At 39.4% G+C, this 8,732-nt stretch overlaps 1 pseudogene; it reads left to right on the top strand.

The window, feature by feature from the left end:
- The first annotated feature begins 373 nt into the window (after positions 1–373).
- On the top strand, positions 374–973 carry LOC146608506 (SCAN domain-containing protein 3 pseudogene; annotated as a pseudogene).
- The last annotated feature ends 7,759 nt before the right edge of the window (positions 974–8,732 follow it).

Raw genomic sequence — 8,732 nt, 5'->3', positions numbered from 1 at the left:
TCTACACATTGTGTCATTCACAGAGAAATGCTGGCAAGCCGAAAAATGCCACCAGAACTTAACAACGTATTGAATGATGTTGTTGGAGTTATTAACCACATCAAAGCACACGCCCTCAAATCACGCCTGTTCGAGCAACTTTGTGAGGAGATGAACGCGGAGCATAGGCGCCTTCTCTTGCACACAGAAATAAGGTGGTTGTCCCGAGGGAGATCACTCGCCAGAGTTTTTGAATTACGAGAGCCGCTGCAGAGATTTTTCTCAGAAAAGTCACCGCTGGCAGCACATTTCAGTGACAAGGAGTCAAAAACTCGCTTACATATGCGACGTATTCGGCCTACTAAATGAACTCAATCTGTCCCTTCAGGGGAAAATGACAACTGTCTTCAAGTTGGCAGATAAGGTAGCTGCATTTAAAGCCAAACTGGACTTGTGGAGACGCCGCGTAAACAGTGGCATATTTGACATGTTTCAAACATTGGCTGGATTTTTGGAAGAGACTCTGCCTGAGCAATCATTCTCCCAGCTAGTGCACGATCACCTGTCTTTGCTTTTAAAAGAGTTCGAGTGCTACTTCCCAATCACAAAAGACCAACGAACCGACAAGGAATGGATCCGCGACCCATTTGTCAATAAACCGGGTGAATCCAGCTTGTCTTTGCAAGAAGAAGATCAACTGTTGGAAATCACAAATGACGGCGAACTTAAAAGTATGTTTGAGACATCAGCTTTGCCGGTATTCTGGATAAAAGTCATGGCAGAATACCCCGAGATTGCCACAAAAGCACTAAAAACCCTGTTGCCGTTTCCAACATCATATCTGTGTGAAGTGGGGTTTTCTGCAGTAACAGCGATGAACACAAAATTGAGGAGCAGACTGAACATAAGCAACACACTTCGGGTGTCATTGTCCCCCATTACGCCCAGGTGGGACCGTCTCATTGCAGAGAAACAAGCACAGGGCTCTCACTGATTGAGCGTTATGGTGAGTTACATATTTTCTTGTACTTTTATATTTGTTTTGTAGTTGTGTGTCCTATTTTGAAAGAAATGTTTACGTGTTACCATAGCAACCAGAGTATTAAGGGGGAGAGAGGAGGATGTTATTCTCAATGTTATTGGTGCATTTCAGGAGAATGCTGCTAATAAAGTTACACAATTACACAGTGAATTTGCGTGTAATATTATATTTACAAAATACCACAGTTTTTGTCTTGGTCGTATCATTTTATTTTGTTGTATTTATCCGTGACACCTGCCAGTCCGTGAAAATATTGTCTGACATTAAACCGGTCCGTGGTGCAAAAAAGGTTGGGGACCGCTGACGTAACAGGCAACCTAGCAGAAAAATAACTTTAAATTGTAGCTTTAGGCACATTGTTATCAGCAGCATGTCACAAAAACACACAATTCCCATTTATTTAGTTGAATGTATGAAAAATGTCGAATATTTGACAGGCATAATATAGTATTTTTGGAACAAGGTGATGCTCAAAGAGCTATTAGCATGAAACCCTGTGCCCTTAAAACATCTGAGCACACTGGACAATTGAAGGACATAAGAAAAACAATAACAGTTTGCAATTTGCAAGACCTTGACTGAAAATCAGTGGCAAAAGGCGGTGAAGTGATTAATCCAAATTTGAAATTTTTGGTTCAAATCATCATCGGGGAGGGGGAGGTACAACAGTGAGTGTGTACAGCTATTTGTTTTCACTCACTCAAACCATGCTCTGCGATGCTCAGCCAACCAAATACACTGGCAGTTCAGAAAAAGGGATCATGTTGACAGAGAACAGAACAAAAGGCAGAAACATCCAAAGAAGAGCCTTGAATGTCCTTCAAGAAGCCTGGAGAACTATTCCTGAAGACTACTTAAAGAAATAACAAGAAAGCTGCCTAACAGAGTTCAGACTGTGTTGAAGAATAGAGATGCTCATATTAAATATTGACTTACAAGATTTTTAGGATTGTACAAACTCTATTTCAATTCAATTCAATTTTATTTATATAGCGCCAAATCACAACAAAAGTCGCCTCAAGGTGACTATTTCTAGCCTATATACTGTACTTCCATGTGCATTTGCACATATTTTAATAAATCCCTGAACTAAAATCACATTTTGCACATTGTAGGGAAATGGGGGGTAGGGGTAAAGATCAGGGCATTTGGAACAAGTCATCACAAGTCAAAGTTATAGTTCACATATGTATAGTAGACATATTTAGCACAGACCAAAGACAGCTTTTCAGGAGAAAAGCCTTTTACTACCTGTGGCAGAAATGTTCTGGTTTGAGGTTTGTTTACTGCCTCAGGGACTGGACACCATGCAGCACTGATTCAACTTTTATTTTACATCATATCACCATAATGTGAAGCTATTTGTCCTAAAGTAGAATTTGAGCCTGAAGTGGATCTTTCAACAGGATTATGTTCCTAAGCACACTAACGAATCCACTAAGGAATGGCTCAGAACGAAGAAAAAGGAGGCTTATGCAATTGCCGTGTGAAGAAAAAGAAATGTTGTGGGAGGATTTGAAACAAGCAGTACAGTAAGGAAACCCTGAAACATTTTGCATCTGACAGAATTATGCAATGAAGAATGGTCAAACATTTCAGCAAACCGGTGTCAGAGACTGCTGGACAATTATGCAAAATACCTACCATGAATTATTTCTGCTAAAAGAGTGAATGCCAGCTTCTGAGGACAGGGGTGTCACTACTTACAACAAAAGAGCTATCACTTTTATCTGCAGACACAGGTTCAACAGGGATCAGCTGTTTGCATGTTCAAATATGCCAGAAAACCAACCATTTGCTTTTACCTTTTCACAACTCTCCTTTCCTAACATTCAATTAAACAAAGTATTTTTACAATGGCTGTCCAAAGCTAACATGCAGGGCATTAAAAATGGATTTTAATGGGGGTTCTTATTCCAGTCCATCATTAATAATAGCAAAATACCACAAGGGTAATGTCCAAATGTGAACAGACGACATAAAAAGTGGACAGAGGTTACCGCAGGCAAAAAGACAGCTAGGAGCAATATAATGAAACTTTTATAAGATGTAAAAGCTGCTTTAGAGTTTGGCCATGACCACCTTATTCTTTTAGTTGGCCTACATACAACAAAGGCAGGTTGAATCCCGAAACTCAGTTTCCTGATAAGACAGGAGCATTTTAAGAAGCAAGCCTACACACAATGAGACAGAGCATATGATTTAACACGTCGGGCTAAGCTGGGTCAGAATAGTAAATGAAACTCGACCTTCAGAAAAAAAGCAAAAGTTCTTGTGAAGAAAGAGAAGCTCGAAGTCAAAGTAAAGCCCCAGGCTCGACCCCTATCTGACAGCATATGAAAGGACAGGAAGTGGTAAAGGGAGAATAAGCACCTGTTAAGATTGGGAGAACAACACAGATTGAGAGATAAAGACTAAGGTGAAAGAGACAGATACATAGGGGGTGTTTCTCAATCATTTCACCTTACAGCAAGACACATAAAACAACACGAAACAACACAAAATGGCTTATTAAGGGGGAAACAAACAGGAGTAAAGTAATCATTTGCTTTATAACTTTATCATCCTCTCCTGTAATTGTGGAGGAATTTTGGCCCACATTCCTTTACATAATTGCTTTATTGTATTGAGATTAGCAGGCATTAGTCTATACACAGTTATCTTACAGTCCCATCACAGCATTTCAGTCAGGTGGAGGTCTGGACTTTGACTGGGCCATTGTAACACTTTAAGTCTTTCTGTTTTCAGACATTCTGATGTAGATTTGCTGCTGAGCGTGGGATAATAGTCCTGCTGCATGACCTAGTTTAGGCCAGGCTTTAGCTGTCGGATTGATAACCTCACATTTGACTCTAGAATACTTTGGTATACAGAGGAGTGACTGCTGAGTGCTTAGGTCCTGTGGCTGCAAAACAGGCCTAAATCATCACCTCTCCATCACCGTTCTTGGTAGTTGGTGCGAGATGTTTGTGCTGACAAGCCCTGTGGTTTTCTCCAGACGTGGTGCTGGGCATTATGACCAAGCATCCCCATTTTTGGTCTCGTCTGTCCAAGGGAGCATTCTTCCAGTTTATTCAGATGTACTTTTCCAAACCTGAAATGCTCTTTTTAGAGAGTAGTGGCTTTCTTCCGACTATCCTTCCAAACAAAGCATACTTTCTCAGTCTTTCTCTAACTGTACTTTCATGAACTTTAACATTAACATGCTATCTCAGGCCTGTAGAGTCTGAGAGGTAGCTCTTTGTGGGGTGGGTTTTATTTTTTTTGTTGTTGTTTTTGTACCTTCTCTGTGTTTTATGTGGTCGGACTTTTGTGCGAATTTGCTCGGACGTCATTCCATGAGACCATAAAACTACCAAACCTTCAGCTTTTATACTGGTGTTAACACTTGTTGATTGTCAGTTAATCAAGTGCATTTGATTTGCAGTGCCCAGCTGCAACTTACCTACTTAATTTCTCTGGAAGCAGTAAGGGTATATTTACTAGTTTTTCACAGGATGACAAAGAGTCCTTTGAAAGCTATCTTCTTCACATGACTGCATATCTATTTGTAAAATACAGCACTGAATCAAAATTGACAGGATAGACAACACAGTGAACATTGAAACAATCAAAATCATTTTTAAAATCACAAAAGAACACCACCATCTAACACCCAAATTGCTTTATTTGGTTAACAGAGATTGTTCCAAGTGCAGATAGACATGCATCCATTCAATTCAGGCTTGCAGGGGACTGAATTATATACCGACAGTGACAGATGCTGACTCCTGCTTCATATTCACCAAACAGACTTGAAAGTGTCATTTATCCTCACGTCAAGCTGAGTGTTCTGAAGCAAATATTTCCTAAAATACCAAACTATGCCTTTAACCACCTCCAAACTGATGTCTTTTATCCTTGTATCATACAACTGTCCTGAACTTATGGGTGTGTTTTTTTAAGCTGGGCTGCACACAGACCTACTATATACATGAAAGCAAAGAGAGATTGCTTTGAGGGTTTAACTGTGGCACAGCTGCAGGTGCACACTTAACATTAACATTACTTTGACATTTCAAAGGAGGAATGATCTTGCATCACAACTCTGACAAGGCACAACAATGAGGAACGGACCAGGAAACAGTGAGGATCTGTTGGCTGAATAAAATAAAAACAAGAACAATAATGAAAAACAAAACTCTGCATGGCAGTGACAGTCTACCTCTAGCGGGCATTTCTACTCTCATGTCTATTTAACATGCATCCTGCTCACTTTGATGAGGCAGGGTTATGATAGACACAAAAGTTAAAAAAAAAAAAGTCAAAAAATAAGAAATGTGTTCTAAACAATGATGACTAAAGTATCCTTTTAGTATTGGGGTGACTCCTTTGCTACATTATTGCTAGTTTATCAAATACAATAAAGACAGGACATCTCTAAACACAACTCCTACAAACAGACCTGGAGAACCCATTTAGTGAAATGAAAATCTTAGAATCTGTCGTTACTCAGCACAACAAGCCATGGAGAAAGAATATTTTTAGCCTCTAAGATCAGCTGGTAATTTAAGGGTGAAATAAAAGTCTGAAGTTTTCAATCGATTGCATAATTTTCAATCATGATGGAATTGTTTTTGTTTAGAGAACAGCAATTAGTCAAACCCTGATTTACAAAATGTGTTTAATAGAGTGAATCATGGATGGCACAGGCAATGCAGAGTTCTGAGGTTTTGAAGAAGTGTTCTTGACTCTGTTAATGCTCCAAGAGGTCTTAAAACTACCTTTAAAGAGTGTGAACCTCGCCAATCCACAGTCAGACAAAGTGGTACAAATGGAAGAAAATTCAAGCCCATTGTTGTCTTTTTGAGGAGTGATTGACCAACAAACAACCCTGAAGAAGTGTGGCTTGAAAGGTCACAAAGGAACCTATTGTAACTCGTAAGCAACTGAAGGCCTCTTACAGTGAAGTGATGCGTATACACGGTGATAGACTGACAACATTTTCAGGGTCTTTCACCCTGTGATAGCTCAGAAATGCTCCAGCACTCCTGTGACCATGAAATGGATATACGGAAGAAATGGATGGAACAAGCATATTGTATCAGTGGCTAATGTTAATGTTCTTAAGTACATAATCAGGTTAATACTGAACAACAATTGTGTGCATGGCAGTGGTGCAGTCAGAAGCATTCTATTTTAAGAAAGGAAAAAACACTATAGAAAAAAAATCACATCCCACCCTATCAGCAAATTCAAGGAGAAAATATCAGGATATCTCTCCATGAATTGAATCTCAACATAAAGAGGATGATGCCTGGCAATAAGGCAAATCTCCTGAGCACCCAAATTGTTCCACAAAAGGAAATTTGAAAAAATAACTATGCAGTCTGCCACTTGGCTGAGTTGCTGTATCACTTTGCAATAATACAACTTCCAGTTACTTACTGCTCTTTATTGCAACTATCAATATGCCTTTAAGAAGAGTGTATGCCTATTTACTCTGCAAGTAGTTATACATATATTACAATATATAAATATATACATCATGTATTCTATATATGTCTTTGTGAAAGGAGTCCAACATCAGTGAAGCTCACGTCTGTCCAATGACAGCGATACTGAGGTAAGTTGTTGAGGACTTTTCAATCAATAAGCGCTGCTGTTAGCTTCTGTTAGCTGCTGTTAGCCAGTGTTAGTGAAACTTTCTTTGAAGTGGATCCAGCTGTGGTGGGGCGTGGTCTGCGGGGCCGTACGGACGCACCTGCACGGCATCCGCAATCACGCCCGCCGTGTTAAAACACGGGGACTCAGGGGTTGGTGGTGGTGTGGTGTGACGTGAATCAAATAAAGTTGGCTCTGAACGTCGCTCCGTGGTCCCGCCGTGCCTTATTCATGCCACATTCATGCCACACCAGCGTTGTCAGACTCAGACAGTGGATAAACTCTAATACGATATGTGAAAAATAAATACATAAAAATTGCAAATGTGACATAGTGTTAATCTCCTAAAAACCAGTTATTGTTTTTAGCTGACTTTTGTCAGCTGTTCGGAGACATGTCTAATCAGATGACAGTAAGTAATGTGACAATATCAGGAATAAAAAAGCATGTTTAGGCACGTTTGTGTGTGTTAGAGCTCTGACTTCAGTTCAAGAGATGAGGATGAAGATGTAGAGGAAGAGAATAAGGTGGAGATGAGAAAGGAGAGAGAGCACCTGATAGCAACTAACTACTAAATGCACCTTTAAGAACGACTTGTTCTTTCACAAATATTTGTAAAGGCAAACTAAGCTAGATGCCTAATGTTATACAACTATGGCAATGGGACTGAAAATGCCTTAATTCAAAAACCAAGAGGCTTCTATATTACTACAGTCCTCCTTACATCAAATAAATTAAATTAAATTAAACAAATAACTAAGTTAACCCAATTTCTCTATTTTTCTCTCAAATATATGATTTAAGGACACATTAAGGACACATTTATGCAGATATAAATCCTTCACAAACCTTTTTATGCAGCTTTATATCCTGTAGCAGATATACTGTATGCAGATCCAACAATCATCTGAATGGCAATTGGAGCTGGAGCAGAGCCTGTTCTCTTGCAGTGAGAATATAGCTTCATATTTCCAAGCAGCAGGAGCTTATATAGGGTTCACTAAGGAGTATCAAGAGCCTAAAATGTAAAGTTAACAAGGTGGATTTAATCATCTACATTATGAAAGAGCTACTGCTGCCTCAAATATCTGCACTTGGTTTTAAAGAACATTATCAGTCAGTGACTCATCAGCCATTATTTCTATTGAATTCTCCGTCGTATATGGTGTTAAACATGTATTAGAAATACCGCTGGCACCATTACCTCAGGAGTCCCTCGGAAATAAAGTGTGAAAGAGACGACAGATGTTCCACATGCATTAGTGCTCCTCCACACTGCAGCACTGGAAAGCACATTTAGCTCAAAAGCTTTAATTCTTCTCAGCATGAATGTGTAAGGTTGCTTTGTTCTTTAATGAGGACATTGCATTGTTTAAAGCAATTACAGCAATTGACCTAGTAGAAGCAGAAGACATTACTTTTCCTCATTTTTCTGTCATATGCACACTTAAATATACTGATGATCAGTTTCCAGTAATTAGATCAGGGTATGCGCAAGTACTCTCTGTTAACCATCGGTTGTCAATACTGAAGTCCGGCCTGCCAAACCTGCTTGCGAGGGGCAGCCAATCAGGAAAAAGGTGGCTTAAAGGTAGGGTACATCTTGTTTCAGACAGTGGATGACTCGTGGAGCTTTAAAAAAGGCCCACTATAACATAATTAAGGATTATTTGACAAAACACCAGAATAAATATTTGCTACCAAGCATACAATGATAAAATATTTCTGCAGTCCTGGATTATAGCAAAGAATGATTACAAGTACAACATTTTCTTCCTTAATTTTACGTCACATTTGCTGTGAATCTTTAACTATGCTGGGAAATAGACGGTTAGGATCTGGTTGAAACCTATAAGGCATAGAAGGGAGAGTGGCTCAGTCGCCACTTAGTTGGCTGCACCTGAATGATTCATAGGAATTTAGAGACATAAAGCTATTTCTGTTTATGTAGTGCATCTGTCACCTTTTCAGAGGGTGGACATCTCATTTTGATTCAGGATCCATATAACATATAAAGTAATGGATGTGTGCACATCTGTGTGTGTGTGTGTGTGTGTGTGTGTGTGTG

The sequence above is a fragment of the Diplotaxodon limnothrissa genome, linkage group LG23 (genome assembly GCF_057381915.1).
Source record: "Diplotaxodon limnothrissa isolate DT_005_m linkage group LG23, D_limnothrissa_male_GT1.1, whole genome shotgun sequence".
Classification (NCBI taxonomy): Eukaryota; Metazoa; Chordata; class Actinopteri; order Cichliformes; family Cichlidae; genus Diplotaxodon; species Diplotaxodon limnothrissa.
The sequence above is the reverse complement of the archived record's forward strand: the minus strand, read 5'-3'. Positions and strand labels throughout refer to the sequence as shown.